This window comes from Anguilla rostrata, chromosome 5, assembly GCF_018555375.3.
Source record: "Anguilla rostrata isolate EN2019 chromosome 5, ASM1855537v3, whole genome shotgun sequence".
In the NCBI taxonomy this organism is placed as follows: Eukaryota; Metazoa; Chordata; class Actinopteri; order Anguilliformes; family Anguillidae; genus Anguilla; species Anguilla rostrata.
The window spans coordinates 22,108,644-22,130,546 of record NC_057937.1 but is presented as its reverse complement, the minus strand read 5'-3'; the positions used below and the strand labels follow the sequence as shown (position 1 = coordinate 22,130,546).

General features: G+C 41.8%; 1 pseudogene; it reads right to left on the bottom strand.

Annotated features, from left to right (window-relative positions):
* LOC135254979 (repulsive guidance molecule A-like) overlaps positions 1–21,903 on the bottom strand; it is a 62,473-nt pseudogene that overhangs the window by 17,497 nt on the left and 23,073 nt on the right.

Genomic DNA, 21,903 nt, shown 5'->3' with positions numbered 1-21,903 from the left:
AAAATGCAGAGGACAAATTACCCCATGGGGTTCAATAAAGTATATAACTAGGGTTCCAGAAACATATCCAAAATCTCTCCAAAAATGAATAAAATGCTTTTTGTCCATTATAAAGCATATAAATGAGCCCCTTTCATGAAGGTTTAAAATTGATATCAGATTAAAACATAATGCAAAAATGTTTTCACACAATGTGGTACAGTACCTAAATGTGTAATAATTAATGCTTGTATGTATTTCTATACTCTGTACTGTCGTATGATTTCTTGTATGGGGATGGTGTTACGACACCTGTCGTAAGATTTTGGATTTCAGTTTACATTTGTTACAATCTTTGTTCTGTCCTCAGTTATCTTTGATTCACTTCCGGTTTGCCCCAAATTGGCAATTTCAGTTTCCGGTTCGTTTATTTAAAAGACCGTCGTTTGTTTTGATCAAGGTAGACAGACCAGCTCTGGGAACTTGAGTGTTTGGATTGTTGATTATTGATTGCTTATTTGACCAGTGTATGACCGTATTTATGTTGATTCTTGCTCAGCCCCTTTTGATTTGTTTGTTTATCGGATTTTGTGTATGACTCTTGCCTCATCCTATTCGACTCTGGTTATTGCCTAGCCCTTTTGATTTGTTTGCCCCAGTGTACTACTTGTGCTTGACCCTGTTCGCCCACCCTGACTTCGACTTTTGGTTTGCCCCTCTGCTTGCTGTATAGTGACTCCGGTTATTTAGAGTGTTCCAGCTGGATTGTATCCTTCCCTCGAGACATTATTTGTTATTTTGTTTTGTTATTTTTCCTTTATTGTTTGTGAAGGTGATCCTGGGCGGAGATCTGTTGGGGGTAGGCTACACGCCACTTTGAGCCCGGTAAACCTTTGAAGACTAGCCGAGGGTTATTTAGTTTTGGTAGACAGATAGGACAGGGGTTATTAGTTGGTCGGCAGTTTTGTTTTTGTTTTCCCCTTCCCATTCCGCACTGCCATTTCCTTAATCTTTACCCTGTCACAACTTGACCCTAGACCAGGTCGTAACAGAATTGGGGGCTCGTCTAAACTGAAAACATGGCTAAATTTGATTTGGATGAATTTGTTATTTTCCAGACTGTGGAACAATTAGACCTTTGCCGGAAGGATGATCTGCTACTTATAGCAGACTTCTTTAGTGTGTCGGTGCCACAGAGTAGAACCAAACGGGAGATAAAGTTGGTGCTGTATGAGGATTTGGTGGTGCAGAAGATCCTACCTGATGAAGACAAGCTTACGGGTGTTGCTTCTCAAATGGATGAACCGCAAACTCTGGCTACAGCGGAAGCTGAGGCCGTGTCTGCGACTCCAGGCATAAATCCCGGTGTTTCACACTCGTTTTTGGAGGATCCGATGCTCGCTCTTCGTTTAAAAGGACTGGAGCTAGAGCTAAGTAGACAGTGATACCAGAATCAGTTGCTGAAACTCCAAGCTTTCGAGCTTGAGACTGACCGGGAGGTCAAGTTGAAGAAGCTGGAGCTCCGTGCAACGGATTGGAGGCCCACTCCAATGCCACGAAAGTCTCTGGTTGGTTTTCCTACTGCTGCCTCTCCTGTGCCCATCAATTATTAGTCTACTGTGCAGACACTTTGTGTGGCTTCGCAAGGCACCTCTTTGGTGAATTCGGTCGATTTTGATGTCAGTCGGAAAATTTGTTTAGTTCCTCTGTTTAGAGGGAACGAAGTGGACAAATACTTCCCTGTTTTCGAGCGCATCGCTAGCACTTTGCATTGGCCAAAAATGGTGTGGTCTTTACTACTGCAATGCAAGTAAAGCGCAGGAGGTGTGTTCCACCTTGTCACTAGAAGAAAGTTTGGACTATGATGTTGTGAAAGCAACTGTGTTGCATGCATACAAGCTGGTCCCTGAAGCTTACCGACAAAAGTTTTGGTAGCATGTAAAAACCGCAAGTCAAACTTTCGTGGAGTTTGCTTGGGATAAGACTACTCTTTTTGATAAGTGGTGTTTGGCTAATGAAGTTAAGTCTTTCGAGCAACTGAAAGAGTTGATGCTTATGGACGATTTCAAAAGTTGTATACCAGATAGAATCGTTATGCACTCAAATGAGCGAAAGATTTCCTCATTAAGTGAGGCAGCCGTGCTAGCCGAGGAATTTGTGCTTACACAAAAAGTGTATTTTCGCCTTCATTGCGTGTTGTCAGTCAGACTTTCAAAGTAGCTCCTGAGGGTTGTGAATGTTTCTACTGTCATGAAATTGGACACCTTATATCTGTATGTCCAACTTTAAAACAAACTGTCTTGTTTTCGGATACAGACTCTATCCAAACCCCTGTTCGTGTTCTGAGAGATACCGGTGCGGTGCAATCATTTGTGTTGGAGAGTGTTTTGCCATTTTCTGACCATTCATTTTGTGGATCCGAAGTATTGGTTCAAGGAATTGAATTGAGCGTTGTTAAAGCCCCGTTACATAAAGTGTACCTGAAGACGGATGTTATGTCCGGACTGGTAAGAGTAGCAGTACACCCTGAATTGCCTATTAAAGGGGTATCCTTTATCCTGGGTAATAACTTTGCGAGAGGCAAAGTGTTTCCCTTGCCTGAGGTTACTGACATCCCTGAAGACAGTACAGGTGCATTAGTTCCGAATGTTTTTACAGCGAGCGTCTCGGACTCCTTTTTGTGTGATGTGTCGTCTGTGTCTGAGGATACGGTATCGCCCTCTGAATCTGTGATTTCCCCTAAAGCTGAGGTCAGTGATCTGAATGACCCTAAGCCTGATCTCCTGCTATGTTTATGATCTCCTCCTAATATGCCCAGATCGACAATATTGTCCAGTGTGTCATGCGTGGGGTGTGTAGTTACAGATGAAACTGCAGGGGGGGGGGGGGGGGGTTAAGTTAAGTAATTAAAAGCCAATGCCTCCAAATACTGACAAAGTGTAAGTAAAATTTTGACCTACTAAAATTTGGATATAGTACATAAAAGATTAAATCAATCTGGCTCTTAGCTATTATTTTTGAAATTACCACTTATGGAAATAAAGTAGATACCCTAATTGACTTAACACAGGTATGGTAACATGAAATGTGTGGAGTTGTGAAATTGAGTTTGAATGTCTTTAGCCTTGGTGTATGTAAGATTGTGACCTCAACTGTATTCTAAAATTGATTAAATTTATATTTATTCTCATCAATCTACACACAATACCCCATAATGACAAAACAAAGACCTTGACCTCCGAGACAGGATTGTGTTGGGGTACAAATCTGGGGAAGGGTACAAAAAATTTTCTGCAGCATTGAAGGTCCCGAAGAACACAATGGCCTCCATCGTTCGTAAATGGAAGAAGTTTGGAACCACCAGGACTCTTCCTAGAGCTGGCCGCCAGGCCAAACTGAGCAATCGGGGCAGAAGGGCCTTGGTCAGGGAGGTGACCAAGAACCTGATGGCCACCTTGACAGAGCTTCAGAGTTCCTCTGTGGTGATGGGAGAACATTCCAGAAGGACAACCATCTCTGCAGCACTCCACCAATCAGTCTTTTATGGTAGAGTGGCCAGACGAAAACACTCCTCAGTAAAAGGCACATGGCAGCCCACTTGGAGTTTGCCAAAAGGTACCAAAAGGACTCTCTGACCATGAGAAACAATTATTCTCTGGTCTGATGAAACGAGGATTGAACTCTCTGGCCACAATGCCAAGTGTCATATCTAGAGGAAACCAGACACAGCTCATCACCTGGTCAATGCCATCCCTACGGTGAAGCATGTTGGTGGCAGCATCATGCTGTGGGGATGTTTATCAGCAGCAGGAACTGGGAGACTAGTCAGGATCGAGATAAAGATGAACAGAGCAAAGTACAGAGAGATCCTTGATGAAAACATTATTTATTAACCTTTATTTATACAGGGAAATCACATTGAGACACTAGGTCTCTTTTTCAATGAAGCCCTGATGACAATAAAAAAAAGTCTAACAGACAAAAGCTAAAGGTTCCAATAGATAAAATTAATATATGAAAATTAACTTTAAAAAATGTAAAATAAATAAATCAATAATAAAATAGAATAAAATAAAATAAAATGAATAAAAACAATTAAACAGTTGAATTCAGTCAGAACATTTAGATTGAAAGGTAGCTAGTTTAATCAGGGTCCTGAATTGGCCCATGGTAATCAAAGAGTTCAGCTTTAATGCGTACTGCAACTCATTCCAGGCATGAGGAGCACTATATATAAATGCAGTTTTATCCTGTTCAGAGAAGACCTGAGGCACCTAGAGAATCAACCAGTCCTGAGAACCAGTCTGATAGGCTCCAACTCTCCATTCAATAAGAGATAAAATATATGGAGGTAGCTTTAGAAGAAGTGCTTTATATAGAAACAGGAACCAATGTTGGTCTCCTCTCTGAGATAGGGAGGGCCTGCCCACCTTCTGATACAGCACACAATGGTGAGTATGTTACCTATCTCCAGTGATGTAACGTAGGGCTGAATGATAGATGGAGTCTAAAGGCTTTAAGGCGGAAGCAGCAGTGTTTATATATTATATCACAGTAATCAAGTACTGGAAGGAATGTTGCCTCAACAATCCTCCTTCTACTGTCAAATGAGAAACAATATCAATTTCTGTAAAGGAAACCAAGTCTCACTTGTAGTTTTGAAATTAATTCATCAATATGAGCCTTAAAAGTCAGGTTTCCATCAATACACATTCCCAGATATTTACAGTGTGAGACTCTCTCAATATGGCCACCATTAGCCCCTTTTCCACTGCAGGGCCGTATGGTTCTGAGCATGGAGAGGAACGGATCCAATGGTGTTTCCATCTGGAAACGGTTTGGAGCGGAACGATTACAAACCGTGCCCAGCATGATATTTTCGGCACGGTTAGACAACCGTGCTCAGTGCAGCAGAACCGTTCGGGTGGGCAGGCTTAATGACGTATTCACTGATTGGTTTCACATTACGTCATTTTTGTGACTCCGCATACGGTCTCTTCACGTCCTCTTCCGTAAGCTAGGTCAATGGAGAAGCTAATATAAATAAAAATGCCAATCCAAAATCGTATTCCGTCATAGCAACAAGATAAACCTGACAATAGCCATAAGATATAGTAGATAAGTGAAAACGCTGCTCACTGAATAACGAAATAAACGGGACAAAGTTTTAAAAAATCATACCATGTCATTCTACAGTCAATATCTGGGACTAAATATTGAATAAATAGCCTACATAACCTTACCATTGGTTTTACGCGTAGAGATGTCCCTTTTGAGAGCGAGTGGTCATATATTGTCTTGGACAATCCGTTTATGAAATATATTTTGCGCATTTGTGATGCCTGGGTACATTCAAAATAGCTGTGCATAATACCACATGTATCGTTTTCGGCGTTGTTGCCATTTTTAGTACAGTCTGGCTTGATTGACAATTCATTTATTCAGTAGGTGAGAGTATAAGCTTTCTAACAATGTATAACATGTCTAATTTTGCTTTTGGAATAGTGTTTTATAGGTCAGCGTAACCGAAAATTTTATTATCATCGAATTCACTTACGCATTAAGACGCTGCACCTAACGAAACGCTGTTAACGATTTTTCGTAATTTCTTGGAAAATACTATTATTATTGAGCACTTCTGGTCATAGCTAAGCTGTATATTTGCTGATAGACCTATCTGACATCGTTTTCTGGAGCAAAACAGAAACGGATTGAACTCGTTGATTTACTGTCTCTGTCAGAACACAGATAAAATTTCATCATTGCTATGTAAGTATTACTGCTCAAAATATTTCGATTATACATGTTATTTTTGGATTGAGAGTCTTTAAATAGGTTAGTGGTATTATATAATGTGGATATTTCACACTGTAACGTAAGCGTTAGTTAGTAGTTTTTTGAATGCATGCAACAGTGATGGTCAGTGGAGGATACGCTAAAAAGAAAAACCAAAAACAGACCAAAATACACAGAATCCTCGTCCGTTTTGTCAGCCAACGAAACATAACATATCAAAAACAAAACAGTTATGGGGAGCGACGACAACAACTGGCGCATATTACATCCACAACGGGATGCAGTCACTGGTCCACTTGCTGTCCTCACTAGATACTTCCTAGTCCTGGTTTTAGCAGCCCGACGGTGGAAACAGAAACCGTAACCATTCCCACGAGTACTGAGCAGCGCGGAACGGCACGGAGTGGCCCTGGTAACGATTCGGCCCTGCAGTGGAAAAGCGGCTATTGAGTGTACACATCTGTAGCTCAGTAAAATCTGATCTGGTAAATAACATGTATTTAGTTTAGTCTGAATTTAAAACTAGTTTGAGATCTAAGAGGGCCTTCTGCAAGACACTGAAGCTGAGCTGCAGATTTTCAACAGCTTGGGATACAGTAGAAGTAGAACTGTAAAGTACAGTGTCCTCTGCATAAAGATGCAGATTGCAACTCTTTACATAAGAAACAACATTATTTATATAATATACATTGAGACCTGTCAGATGGGTAGTTTTCAAACCAATTGCAGGCAGTTGGATCCAATCCAATAGAGGATAGCCTAGGCAACAATGTGGATTGATCACCGGTATCGAATGCTTTAGACAGATCACAAAAGGAGCAGCACAATGTTGTCCATTATCTAGCCTTCCTCCAGTGTTCGGGTCAAATCTGACCAATTTACAACTTTCCTAAATCATAAATATTGTGTTTTTCATCTGATTGCCTCAATACCTTATGTTTTCCTCCATGTTAGGCATTTGAACATATAAAATTGCTGATCACCGTTTTCATTGAATTTTGAGTGGTTTAGTCAACTTTGTCACACCTGTGGTGTTCCGGGTCTAAAATGACCGCCATAGGAAATGAATGGGTAAGACTATATTATGTTCATCCAGCAGATGGAAAACATCCCCATACACACACCCACTCACCCACACATCCACAACCACAACCCCCATCCTCCCCCCACCCTTTCATCCATCCCCCCCGCCCCCCACTGCCACACCCCACCCCCCCACACACATTCACCGCCACCCCCTCCTTCCTGCACCACACACAGAGGGGAGTTGCTTGTCAATGCACTTGTGAGCCCATCCCCCCAGGTGAACCACACCTCCCAGACAAAACAATTTGGTGCTAGTTATGGTAACCTATCTCTTTCTCGTGCTTATGAGCCCATCCCACTACGTGAATCACACCTTCCAGACTAAACAATGTATCATATCTTCTCACAGACCCCATATACACTGCTTAGGCAAAAAAAGTCACAATTCTAATATTTCGTTGGACTCCCTTTAGCCTTGATTACGGCATTGTTTCGACAACCTTATGCAACGTCACAACATTTATTTCCGTCCAGAATTGCATTAATTTTTGGCAGAGATCTTGTATTGACGACGGGAGAGTCGAACTATTCTATAAAGTATTCTCCAGCACATCCCAAAGACTTTCAATGGGGTTAAGGTCAGGACTCTGTGGTGGCCAATTCATGTGTGAAAATGATTCCTCATGCTCCCAGAACCACTCTTTCACAATTTGAGCCCGATGAATCTTGGCATTGTCGTCCTGGAATATGCCCGTGCCGTCAGGGAAGAAAAAATCCATTGATGGGATATCCTGGTCATTCAGTACATTCAGGTACTCAGCTGACTTCATTTTATTGCCGCATAACGTTGCTGAGCCTAGACCTGACCAATTGAAGCAACCCCAGATCATAACACTGCCTCCAGAGGTTGTACAGTGGGCACTGTCCAAAAAAATCCAAGCGGCGACTTTTTTTTTTTGGCCAGGCAGTGTATAAAGCAGTGGTCTCCAACCCTGGTCCTGGAGAGCTACAGGGTCTGCTGGTTTTCATAGTGACTCTGCACTTCATGAATCAATTAGAGCAGTTGATTACACAGTTAACTCTCCTCACCTAGTGTCTTGGGTCTCAATTGGGTGCTGATTTTAAGGTGAAAACAAAAACCAGCAGACCCTGTAGCTCCCCAGGACCAGGGTTGGAGACCACCGGTATAAAGCTTTCTTTGTGCCTGGCTTGCTCTCATTTTACTCTGTGAACACAATGAGTAGGCGACTGAGTAGGCGATTGTCTGTCAGAGAGGCTCTGGGCCATATTTTTGAACTAAATGATGATGGAGAGGAGACTGAAATTGAACCAGAGATAGAGAAAGATGTCACAACACAATTTGGTGATGATACCTGTTTTTTGTGTTAATATAAGAGCAGTTAAAACAGACCGACCAAATTTGACCACAAACACTATAATAAGGGGGGGGGGGGGGGCAGGAAGATTGAATCCTGATTCGCGATTGCTCAGAATGGAGTACCTAGTGAGAAAGGCTTTAAGCCGCTTGTTGACGAGAGATTCCAGAACTTTAGCCAAGCAGGACAATTTAGAAATAGGGCGATAATTATTAAGGTCGCTAGCAGAGGTGTTACTAGGATGTCATCTTTGGGTGGGCATTTGGATTATTTGGGTGGGCAACAACAAAAATGTTGCTTTTCCTATAGGATATGTAAACAAGATGTTTATTTTAGAAGGGGGGGGGGGGGACAAAAGGATTCAATTATAGCATCCACTTTTTGTAGGGGGGTCCGGGGGCCATTACCCCATGAAAAAATAATAATTAAACTCTGTAACACTAAACAAATGTCCAGTGGTGTAGGTTTCGTTTGAACATTGGGGGGGACACATTAAGCATGGGGGTGTGGGGGTCCTCCCCCAGGAAATTTTGAGCGTCAAACACTTCATTTCCAGCATTCTGGTGAATTTTTATGCACCAATTTGTGCCTTTTCTGCATCAATTTATGGTGGAAACGTAAAGGAAAACACAAAATTCAGGGGGACAAATGCACATGTTCTAAATATTGAGGGGGACCTAACGTTAAAAAGAGATATCGATAGCTAAAACAAACTTGTAATTTTACAAAACATGTCCATAACGTTACACAAAACATTGGCTAAAATACTAACACTGCAACATGGGGAGTCACGTTAATTCCCTGCTTAGCAACCGAGTGCAGCTATCGCCAGGTAGTTTTCTAAGTTAAGTGAACATCACATTCAGACAGTGTACCGACAGCTATTAACTAGCTAGCTACGTATCATACTATCAGATATCATTCATTCATTGACAACTAGCCAGGGGCGTTTTTACATTAGGGGCATGTGGGGCAGTGCCCCACCAAATATGGCGCTGTGGTGCAAGATTCTCGTAACATCTGAACGTTGTGGCATAATGTATTTTATATTTAATACAAAATATTGATTCAGTGGTGAAATTGGCATGTATAAATATAATAAACTTGACTCCTTATAGTGCTGTTTTGGAGTAATTTCCTTTGTGTGCATGTGTGTGCTTGCGCTGCGGACTGCGCTGCGTTCCTGTTTCTATTTCCTATCTCTCTGCTGTGGGGCAGCGGAGCACTCTGCCCTATCGTTGCTAGGGGAACAACGTGAGCGTGATTTGCGTAAGCAGGGAAACCTCCCGCAAATTATGTTGGGCGGAGGGGCAGAAATGTTTCCGCCCCTACGAATTCTGCCTAGCAACAGGTGATAAACGTAACCGTTAATCGGTTGATGTACGTCTATCGCTAATGCTAGAGTGAGAGCACCTATTATCTTTTACAGTCAAGAAAACGTAAATAGATTTGAACTATATATGAAATAGGCGAAATATCGGTAACAACCTGTACCTAGTTATGTAGGAAAAAATGTCCTTGTTATACTACAGTGGTTATTTTTTCAGTACTTTCGCAATTTTTTTCTGTGCCAGCAAATAAGTCAGAGGTGGTCCAGCGCTAGCTATGGGGACGTGTATCGACTACCCCATATAAATGAATGGAACTTGACATAAATTTGCTAATACTGTATAAGTGTCCTATCTTGCATATTTGAGGTTAATATGAGCACGGGTGGTAACTATCAGCACATCTAGGAATCCGTGCATATTCACTGTTGTAACCCAAGTCGCAGGACGCAAAATAGCGGTTAGGAAAGCAGTTTGAAATTATGAAGCAACCTCTGCGCCATTGCATTTAATGGGTCGCGATGAGATAATTCCAAGCGTGTTGCTTATCTTAAAGTTGTAAATAAGGCTGTATTAATATAATTAAATGTATATGTATGAAGTTGGTTTTTTACATTTAGACAGTTTATTATGTGTATTTTTACAGGACTTACATTTTAATAGTTAACGATGTCCAGTTCTCCCCCCCCCGGTTGGTCGATAATAAGTTCTCTTAATATCAGCACTCCAGGTAGATAAACTTTTCAATTTCAAGTCAAGTGTGATTTTATTTAAATTTTTGAACTTTCTTAAGTTCAAGTTTGAACGAGTCTTTATTTTATTAATCAGTTTGTAAATCTTTCTGCTCCCTGGCACTTATCGTAGACTAATTGGCTACCTTTATTTTTTGTGATGGTGACGTTATACAAAACTACCCCACCAGAAATACTATGCTAAAATCGCCACTGCAACTAGCTAGCTAACATTGGCGTTAGCTGGCATAATGATAGGTAACGTTACAAATATAAGATTACTGTTACCGTTCATTCCAACCGCTGTGAGTCACTGACTTTAGCTGACGTTGTCATAAAAGTTTTCCCAACCGTGAAAACATAGACATATATACATAGACGCCGCATTGGCCTTTGGATCGTACGTCAACGTCGCCACCATATTGGACCAGGCAAGACTGGGCTGATAACTGTCACGTGCGTGGGGGGTTAGGACCCAAACGCAGAGTGAGGGGAAAAAAACTCAAAACTCCAAACGGTAATTGAAACAAAAACAAAACAGGAACTAAAGCAGGGAACAAAAGGCCTCGCAAGGCAACTCTCAAAAAAACACAAAGAAAAACCAAAAATCCAAAAGCACGTAAAAATGGAACGTGGGCAGAAACACACGGGGAGCTATTCTCAGGAGGAAACACGCAGGGCAGAAACATGGGCAGAAGCACACACAATCAAACAACCAAGGATCCAGCACCTGAGTCAAGGAAGAAGGGAACTTAAATAGACCAGACGCTGACGAGACACAGGAGGGCACCATGAACAATCAGGCCACAGAGAGGGAAGGGAAAACGAGACAACCCAAAAACAATAATAGAATAATTGAAAGCAATAATACAATTAAACAGGGGGAGCAGGACACAAAACAGAAGTGCCGCCATCTGGCGGCCCAACAAGGAAAGACAGAGACGGAAACACAGAACCATGACAGTACCCCCCCCCCCCCCAAGGGACGGCTCCTGACGTCCCAGAAGGCCGGCCTGGGGAGGGAGTGAAACAGAGGGTGGGAGCTGGAGACAGGACAGAACTCGGGACTGGAGCACACTGGAGACAGGACTCGGGACGGGGAACAGGACTCAGATGGGGAACAGGACTCAGACTGGACTCGGACGGGGAACAGGACTCAGACTGGACTAACACACAGACACGGAGCGGACTCACAACACTACATGAAACTGGACATGGACACTACACTGGACTGGAACGAGACGAGGCAGACACACCAGACTGGACTGGGACGAGGCAGACACACCGGACTGGACTGGGACGCAACAGAAACACCAGACTGGACTGAGACTGACAAAGAAACGGACTGACACAGACCCAGGAACAACACCGGGAGACCTACAAGGACAGACAAAGGGACAAGCAGGCGGGGAGGCACACGGCAAGACCGACTGACACACTAAGGGACAGACAGAGAGGGAAGGAGAGGGGTGAACTCAAAGACTGACACACAACCTGACAAACGGGCAGACAGGACAAAAAACAGGTAGACTGACACCGACAGACAGGCAGACAGGCGAGAGAACAGATTGGCCGACGGGCCGACGGCCTAGGGGGCAGACAAACAGGCCAACATACTGGCCGACAAACACATGGGCAAACAGGTAGACAGGCAAGCGGGCAGACAGATAGACAAGGGGGCAGGTGAACAGACAGACCCACGGTGGGGAACGTGGATAGGGCGAGGTCTCTAGGCACTGGGTAGGGGCAGCGACGGCTTGGACACACTAGGGGGCACGAGAACACTAGGTGGAGCACGGCCACTAGGGGGTGTGGGAACACTAGGGGGAGCCCTACTGCATTCTGCGGCGATAAAGATTCTAAGATAACTCGGCAATTTCTCTGGTTTAACGGGTTTTTACCAAGCCTGAAACGGTGTGATGGTATTAGTAAACGGCTACACGTGTCATCTAGCTTGCGAGTAGTTGGCTATTTCCCTGAATATGAATGAAATGTTTTAACAGAAAATAACAATTATAAATGCGATTTTATCCACGGAAACGGCTATACAAAAATGCTGGCTAGCTAGCTGCCTAATCACTAAACTAATTGCCACCAAGTGAGCTGGTAACTTAAAATAAACACGCAAAACGTGCAAACTCAACTGTAAAACTATATAAGACTACTAATATAACTTATAAGAATCAGAGAAAAGAATAAACAAGAAAGAAAAAAGGTTTTTTTTAAAAGAAAGAAATTTTAAAAGAAATTAACAGTTTTAATTGGATTGCTGATAGCAGCTACTACAGGTTTTGCAGTTCACTTAACCATGTCTGTACCGCATGTGTGAAGAAGTGGCGTGGTTTGGCGATAATGTAAAGGAGCAGCACTGACTAAGCACACCCACACCTTCAAAATGGCCAATAGGAAAGCAGTGCATTTTTCATGACCAATGACAAAATTACAGAAAACTATGGACGCTAAAAAACAGCTATAACGGTGATTTTTTTCAGTTTTCATTGGATGGGCAGATGATTCCTCTGGGTGGGCAAGGCTTATCTCTGGGTGGGCAATGCCCACCCCAGCCCACCCGTAGACACGCCCCTGGTCGCTAGGATCACCACCCTTATATCGGTAGCACATGCACAGCTTTCCATACTTTAGGGATAACACCAGAGAGAATAGTGAGATTAAAAATATGAGTTAAGGGCAAGTAGTAGTATAAAGCCTAATAAAATATGGGTCAAGTTGATCTTCTCCAGTGGACGTTTTTTGTATCAGGAGAGCACTAAGTACCTCACACAAAGTGAATGGAGAAAAAGAAAAATGGGCAACTCTGTCCCTGGTAACAGCAATATTAGGAGCAGTATTTGGAGAATCATGGGTTCCTTTGGATGTAGGCTCAGACAAATCTGAAGTGTCAACATTAATTCTGGATTCTCTCTCAAAAAGATGGCCCACAGCAACAAAATGCTGGTTGTGCCAGAGCGCTCAGGACCTCAGATTGGGGCAAAGGCAACGACCCTAAGCACATGCAGGAGCGGCTTCGGGACAAGTCTGTGAATGTTCTTGAGTGGCCCAGCCAGAGCCCGCACTTGAACCCGATCGAACATTTCTGAAGAGATGCATCCCTGAAAATAGCTGTGCAGCAACACTCCCCATCCAACCTGACAGAGCTTGAGAGGATCTGCAGTGAAGAATGGGAGAAATACCCCAAATACAGGTGTGCCAAACTTGTAGCGTCACACCCAAAAGACTCAAGGCTGTAATCTCTATCATAGGTGCCTCAACAAAGTACTGAGTAAAGCGTCTGAATACTTATGTAAATGTCATATTTCAGTTTTTTATTTTTAATAAATTTGCAATAATTTCAAAAAACCTGTTTTTGCTTTGTCATTATGGGGTATTTGTGTGCAGATTGATGTGAATAAAAATGAATTTAATCAATTTTATAATAAGGCAGTAACGTAACATAAATGTGGAAAAAGTTAAGGGGTCTGAATACTTTCCGAAGGCACTGTACCTCAGAATGGTGATTACACTCAGCATAACAAATGGGAAAGTTCAAAATGTATTTGTTCCACTTCACGTTCAGTAAATTTATTTATGCAGTTTATTTAATAGGGACAATGCAGGATCATCACTTCGGTTTTCGCAATTGAGTAAGCTACTGAGAAAATTTTCATCTGTAATCCCTTGGCAGGTTAAAACAGAAACAATTAGCTGAAGTTACCATCTACCAGCTAGCTAATTTCAATAGACAGATCAATGACTAGTAGCCAACCAACAAGATGCCAACATTAATTCAGAGGAGTGAGCCAATAAACATGTTGACAAATGTGAACTTGCATGAGAAAGAATTGAAATGAAAAGCATTAGCATTGCCTCATTAACATTACCTGTGCTGTTTCCAGTTTTCTTCACTTTAGTTGTGCAGCTTTAGCTCATCCTAAAAAAGTAATAAGAAGCCATTTGAATTAACGTGAGGGTGGTCAGTGAACAACCTGACACTGCCTCCTAGCCTTTTTGGCTGGACCGCAACAGGGGGCCAGCCCTACAAACGCAAATGTCTGTGACTGACTGAGTGACTGAGTGACTGAGTTATGAAGTTACACCATTCCATTGGACCATTGGAGAGGTCCAGCCATATACTAGGTTTTGACCTGGTCTTGTTTCATCTCGCACACAAATCTGCTTCTGTGCCAGCTTAACCTTGGCAAATAGAGGCTTGAATGAACACAGTTGTGAATTAGCCCTGAATCGCCACTTGCCAGATTGGATTTACTTGTAAAAAAAAAACACACACACCTGATTTTAACTGAGTCATAACTTTGGTCTTTTCACTCAGAAAAGTAAATGCAACAGCTTTGGAACTGACAGGGTCACCTCACATCGTTAAGCATCAGTCTGATGTTAAGTGGATATAATACACTAAAAAATAGAAATAAAAAAGTCATTTTTTGTACCACTGCATGTCTACCCACTGGAGCCAAGGTAAACGAACAAGAGAATAAGAATCATTAGAACTGTGCCTCTTTTGATGGAGACAGAGGTAAGTTAATTCAGACTGGGTTAAGACCCCTCAGTGAACCCCAAACAGCTGCAGACCAAGTTTGACTGAGTGAGTGAGAAATCACATTCCAGATATGATTTTTATTATGTGTAACCTGCAAAAGCCAAACAAATATACCGTCAATAATTTACGTAGAAAATTTTATTAGTGGGCGGAGGTGTGGACAGGGGCAAATGAGGGGTAGGCACAGGGGGTGAGGGTGTATGCACTGGTGACAACAAACATTTTTTTTAAATTCATTGTGGTAATTAAAGAGCGCACTGTACACAAGTAGTCTCGTCCTGAATCAGCAGTGACACCAGCTCTTTGGCGAGCATACTGCTTAGTGAAAAGATGGGTAAAATTAAGAAATTATGGTAAATCTAGGTACTTGCACAACTGTGTGTACGCTCTGTGTACTGGCTGCTGAAGAACTATGGCTGCCTCCAAAGGACCGGATGTTTGGCTCTAATGAAGCCTTACTTTTATCAGCAGCACTGCTGCTACACAGCAAGTATCTCACTATCGCTACTACTTTCGTCCATTTTCGCTATATTGGTCTAGATATTTTTCAGATGAATATGGCAACCAGCAAGGAATTTAAAACATAACATGTTGTGGTCCAGTGAACACCATAACCAGACATGACATCCGAGCACGGAGCTACAGATTATTCTCATAGATACCTATAATTCGATGCTAAAGTAAAGTGAGCTTTTGTTTCATATATGCATTTTCATTTTGAACTGCATTTGCATTGTGGTAAACCAGAGGGGGGTTGGCAATTATTGGGCATTGCTTGAAATAAATAACCAAATACAAAAAAATCTTTTCGGACCGAGGCAAATCCATTTGCGCAGTCCGTCCAAATAAAGTCAATGTATGGAGAACACTGACACAAATAATTTGGCCTCAGGCCAGTGAGATGTAGCTGCAGTGACATAGAGTACATTAGGACTTCTCTCTCTCATGACATCTGTTGGAAGATGGAATGGAAGTGGTAAAAAGAAGAACCGCTTCAATATTAGTCTCTTCCGGGTATCTTTATGTGATGTGATTCAGAAAGACAGAATATAATGGGAGTCAAAATTTAGGTTAATTGGAGGCAGTAAATTTTATATGTTTTTTTAAAATCAACCATTTGTGGTAATTTGGAAGAATAATGAGCCTTTTGGTAAAAAAAGAGAAAAAAATCACAGATTCAAATTGTGTGTGCGTGTGTTTGTAAGGGAGGGTGACACAGCTAGTTACCCCCATCCCCACCCATATGATTATCTCTGTGTTGACATGTCAAGCACTGCACCATAGCCACAGCCACAGACAGCTGGATCATGTTGGTACCGTCTCCCATATCCACTGTCACTATGAATGGGTGTTTCAGATCTGCCAACCTTAGGAAAATATTTTGAGTACCACAACAGTCAGTGTAATGCTTAGTTCACATGCTTTCGCACCACTTCGCTTTGCACGCACACACGCACACACAAGCCTTTCTTCATAATTCTAGTTTTGACTGTTGAAGTGATCAGGCATAATTGTAGAATTTGACCTGATTCTAAAATATCACTTGCACTGCACTGGGCTATATTATGATATACTTGCAAGTCAAAAGTTTGAGTACACCTGCTTAAAACAATTTTTTCATGATTAATATTTCATTATATGATACGTGTGCTTATACAAACTGATAACCATAAGTGAATCGCATTCAATCATTTCATAAAAATTGAAATAATTTATTTTGTATATTGTAACATATGTTGTAATTTTCAAGTATTTACAGAAACTTATGTTGCAATGTACAACAGTCAATTATGAATAAAACCAAGTGTCTGTTCATGATTTCCATTTTTATTTAATAATAATTGAATCAGCTTATATAGGCACACATCATATAGGCCTAATGAAAAAAAAAAGTATTCAATTGAAAAATTATCTAATAATGTAGGCTTTCGTAACTAAAGGTTTAGCTAAATTATTACCTGAAGCTCCTTGGTGGCTAATGTCAAAATCATTATTGCACAATGTGCAAAATGCATGGTGCGGAAGTTTTGAGGGGCGGAGTCACGGCCATTGCTCCTGATATTTTGCGAGGAACCTCTGGGGGGCATGGACTCGCTTCTTTTTAGTAGGTCTGCTGCTCTCAATTATATATATAATATGTAAAATAATAATAATATTAAAATAATAATGATAAATGTAACAATATATAACAATAACAGCATTGACAGCAACAGAAGTAAATCAATAAATATGTACAATGGTCTCTCTCTCTCCTTGTTAGTATCCTCGTCATCTGGCGTCATGATTATTTTCTAACTGCAAGGCTGGTCGGGTGACTGGCTGCAATAATAGGAATTATTTGCTACGTTAGCAGTCTATAGTCAAACACCTTTGCAATGGTCACTTTGCTCAAACAGAGCGTGTGCGATTCAAAGTTTGAACAGAGTCTCCGTAGCATTTGAGTTACTGCAGCTAAATTACTCAATCACTTATTCACACGTCTCGTAACGAGGCTAAATCATATGCAAGCTACTACTACGGCTAAATATATACACAAATTTATCTCATTAGGATATACCCCTTGAAATGCATCATCTCGTAAAGTTGTTGAACATGTTTTAACGTTTTATATGTTAACATTACGGTCACATTTTTGTGCTTGATTATTACTCCCCACTTCCCATTTTACCTCAGCAATGCAGCGTTACGCCTCGGTGGATAATAAAGTACCGCTGCGTATCAGGGGATGTTGAGTGGGTCGGGGAGGGGTTATAGAACCACAAGCACGAGGTCGTAGCATCTGGTTCAATCCGAGGGATGTAGTTTAAATACCGAATAAATGTACGGTATTGTTTTGTATTAATTGATTGTTTTCCGTAATGAAATTACAATTTATTTATTTTTTTAATTTATTTTGTTTTGCGTAGTTTGAGCTGGCATTTCGTACTTGCGTATTTTGACCAAGAATTGCGTAGTTGGTACACAAAATGCGTGCAGGTTGCCAGGTCTGGGTGTTTTTTGGAGTCCACCTCCACATTCTGCAGAACACCTATCTATCCCTATCCCAGCCTATCCAAGCATGCTGTGTGCAAGAGGCAAGAATACACCCCGGACAGGTCACCAATCCATCACAGGGCCAATATATCACTCACTCACACATCCATACCTACAGGTAATTTAGGGGTCATTCCAATTGCTTTTTTTTAACTAAATGCATCCTTTCCTCGCTCCTTAGCTCCACCCAATGGAGGATGAAAAGAAGAGATGCAATGATCAGATACTAGGATGGAGGAATCAATGCAGCATGTAGTAGGCAAATGAGAAGTCCTTGCTCAGTCAAGCCTCAGGTTGAAGTGACGTCAATTACAGACTTGGCATATACACTTACCAGCAATTTTATTAGGTACACCTGTTCAACAGCAAACTGCACCCGTTAACGCAAATATCTAATCAGCTAATCGTGTGGCAACAACTCAGTGCATGTAGACATGGTCAAGACGATCTGCTGTTCAAACTAAGCATCAGAATGGGGAAGAAAGGTGATTTAAGTGACTTTGAATGTGGCATGGTTGTTGGTGCCAGACGGGCTGGTTTGAGTATTTCAGAAACTGCTGATCTACTGGGATTTTCACGCACAACCATCTCTAGGGTTTACAGAGAATGGTCCGAAAAAAGAGAAAATATCCAGTGAGCAGAAGTTCTCTGGGCGAAAATGCCTTGTTGATGGCAGAGGTCAGAGGAGAATGGCCAGACTGGTTCGAGCTGATAGAAAGGCAACAGTAACTCAAATAACCACTCGTTACAGCCGAGGTATGCAGAAGAGTGTATATCCAACACACCAGGATATTCTCATAGCAGTTTTTCGGATCTTTTACTGGTTACTGAAAGTTTTTTTCACTTTTTGTTTGAATAACTAGTTTCTCATGTTTGTCAGCGTAGTTTATAAGTTTGCTGAGTTTTATCACTTAAGCACTTTACAGTCTGCCTCTCTTAGGACTACGCTTCCATCCTCTAGGCAGGTGACGTTGAAGCAACAATTTTCTTTTGCTGGGAGCAAAGCTGAGACACCATTCTGATTTATCTAGCTAAGAGTTACTTTACAAACCAAAGTTATTACTATCCTACCTTTTGTTTGTCAGATAGGCCTACTTTTACATTAAGTTAAAAATTAGCAGGTTAAAGACAGGCGGCACTATCAATTGGTTCTTTACAAGAAAAAGTAGGCCTGAGAGGTGACCGTGCAAAATGAATCAGCTGGATGTATTAACGTTAACCTCAGCACTCAGCAACCAGGAGAAGGCAGGAGAGAAGATGTCAATGCCAGTGAACAGCGGGTCAGTAACATTACTTCTTGGCCAGCAAAGAAAAAGCAGAAAACAGGAGCAAGGCCATACAGTCCTGTATGTAAAAAGGCTGCTGAAAAGCCAAAACAAATTCCTCTTAGTGACAATGCCATGTCATGGCACATTGGGGATATTGTCCAGAATTTGGAAGAGCACCTCATATAAATGGACATTATCCATTTATACAGCGTGACATTTTACTGAAGCAATGCAGGTCATGTACCTTTGCTCAAGGGTATGGCAGGGCCCCATTTGAACCTGCATCCTCCTTTTCCAGTTTCCGAACAATTACACTACCAGGGTTTTCCTGCATTGAAATGTATTCGGTGGGCTGCCTAAGCTGTCTATAGGACAAATCCCCCCCCTAAAACAATTAGAAATGTTTTAGTTTACATGTTAAAGTTTAAATTAACAACGGTACAATACACTTGATTGCATAAAAGAATGAGACAGAGTCCGCCGATGACATGATTTTCAACAGAAATCGGCTACCATTGTAAATTTTTACGGTCTTTATAGGGTTCATTTAGGCCACACCTGCCAACTTAATGTATGTAAACATGCAATCTTTTTACAATGGAATGAATGGGAAATGGTTCAGCATTTGGCAACTCTGTTAACATACCCGAATTATGTGATCATCCGTTATGCAATTAAGTGGAATAATGTGCAATTAAGTTTGACTGTATTATCATTAACCTACACTGTTTTTGCTTACCTGTGCAGATTTAACTGAGAAATAAAAATCTTAATATTGTTTAAGGCACAAGTAACAGCACTGACAAAAATGATGGCACAAGCATTCTTTGAGAATGTATGAAAATAAAGTAATAAAGTACAGTAAGCTGGCAAATGTGGATTCATAAAGTAATATGGGTAATTGATATTGTACCCTACGTTTTCAATGACAAAACAAATGTATTTCAAGACATATTGCAATTTCAAATATCATTATTCCTGTAGAATGACCACCTTACAATGTGTAAATCCTTCAGTATAGGCTATATCCCCTTCCCCCCCAATTTGGGCACAATATGTAACCCTTCAATAAATATTTAATTAAATTGTTCCAATTTTTTATTTTTGTCACACGTTTAATTTTTTCTCAATGCATTGCGGTGCTGTCTTGAAGACCAGAACTTTACATTCCAAATGTAGCCAAATATAGGGAGACAAAGCATCGAGTTGATGAACGCAGTAAAGCCGGACTGTAAGTAAGCCCTATTTTGAGCTAGAAAAAACCCTGACTACACTGGATCTAAGCTCCACCCATTGTAGGAACACTGACCAACAGTATAGCATGAAGGAGCCACTCGCTTACCTTGCTGGTGGCCGTGGCAGAGGAGCCAGGCAGCACAGGCATGTTGGTCACCTGCACGGACAGGTACTTGTTGTGGATGAGAGGCCACGCCCCCTCCACCTTGCAGGTCTGGAAGTCGTCGGTGAAGGTGCGGAGGTGCGGGTCTCCAAAGAAGCCGCAGTGGGTATAGTTTGGGGGCATGGAGTGACGTGTGAATCCACGTTCGTAGTGGCAGATCTCAGGGCCATTCGAGCGATCCTGGCTGTCGAGGCCAGGCTGGGGTGGGGTCTGGGGGCGAGGCTGGGAGGTGGGGCCCTCATGGGAGCAGTTGTGCTGGCCCATCAGGTCCTCGATGCCGTGCTGGGCAGAATGGTAGGCCAGGTCACCTCTGCAGGCCCGGGCTGTACGGTGAATGCAGGCGTTGTAGGCTCGCAGTGCAGGACAGAACTCCTCCTCGGGATCCAGGCTGGAAGTGGCGGCCCAGAACTCGGAGTTACACCTGAGGATCTTACACTGCAGTGCCACTATGTGGGAAAAACACAAACACACTCAGCCTTTAAACTAGGCATAAATACACACACCTTTTCATCTAACAACACAAATGAACACTCACACACTCATGCACACGTCTCAGCATCCCACAATGCAGATAAACACATACCTGAGAACCTTACACTGCATTGTTACTGAGCACTACACCACATGGTACCAAAGCAATACAGCCAGATAGCCACCAATTAGGTCAGTTCAGACTGTCCTCGCACAGGAAAGGTCAAATCCACTATTAAATCCACTACTATATACAGTGAGCTCCATAATGTTTGGGACAAACACTCCACAATATTAGATTTGCAATCAAAGAATTCACATGGTTGAAAGTGCATTCTCAGCTTTTATTAAATGGTTTCAACATTTTGAAATTACAGCACTTTTTACACACAGTCCTTACATTTCAGGGCACCATAATGTTTAGGAAATATTAATGTTATTTAAATGAAAGTAGTCATTTTTAGTACTGTTGCATATCCTTTGCATGCAATGACTGCTTGAAGTCTGTGACCCAGAGATGGCACCAGGTGCTGAGTATCATCTCTGGTGATGCTGTGCCAGGCCTGTACTGTAGCCACTCAGATCCTGCTTGTTTCGGAGGCTAGTTGCCTCTGTAGTTCTGTTGGTGAACGTTTCTGTGGACAGAAGTCACTGTCACATTCACACCTGTTTCCTGAAGAGTGTTTCTGATCTGCCGAACAGATCAGGGTTTTTTTTCTTCATTATGGCGAGAATTCTTCAATCCTCAGCTGTAGAGGTCTTTCTTGATCTACCAAGCCCTTTGTGATGACTGAACTCACCAGTGCTTTCTTTCTTCTTAATGATGTTTCAAACAGTTGATTTTAGCAAGCCTTGACTTTTAGCTTCCTTGGCTTTCATTGGCACATCTATGGTCCTTATGTTGAAAACGCCAATAATGGACTCCAAAGGCAATAAATAGC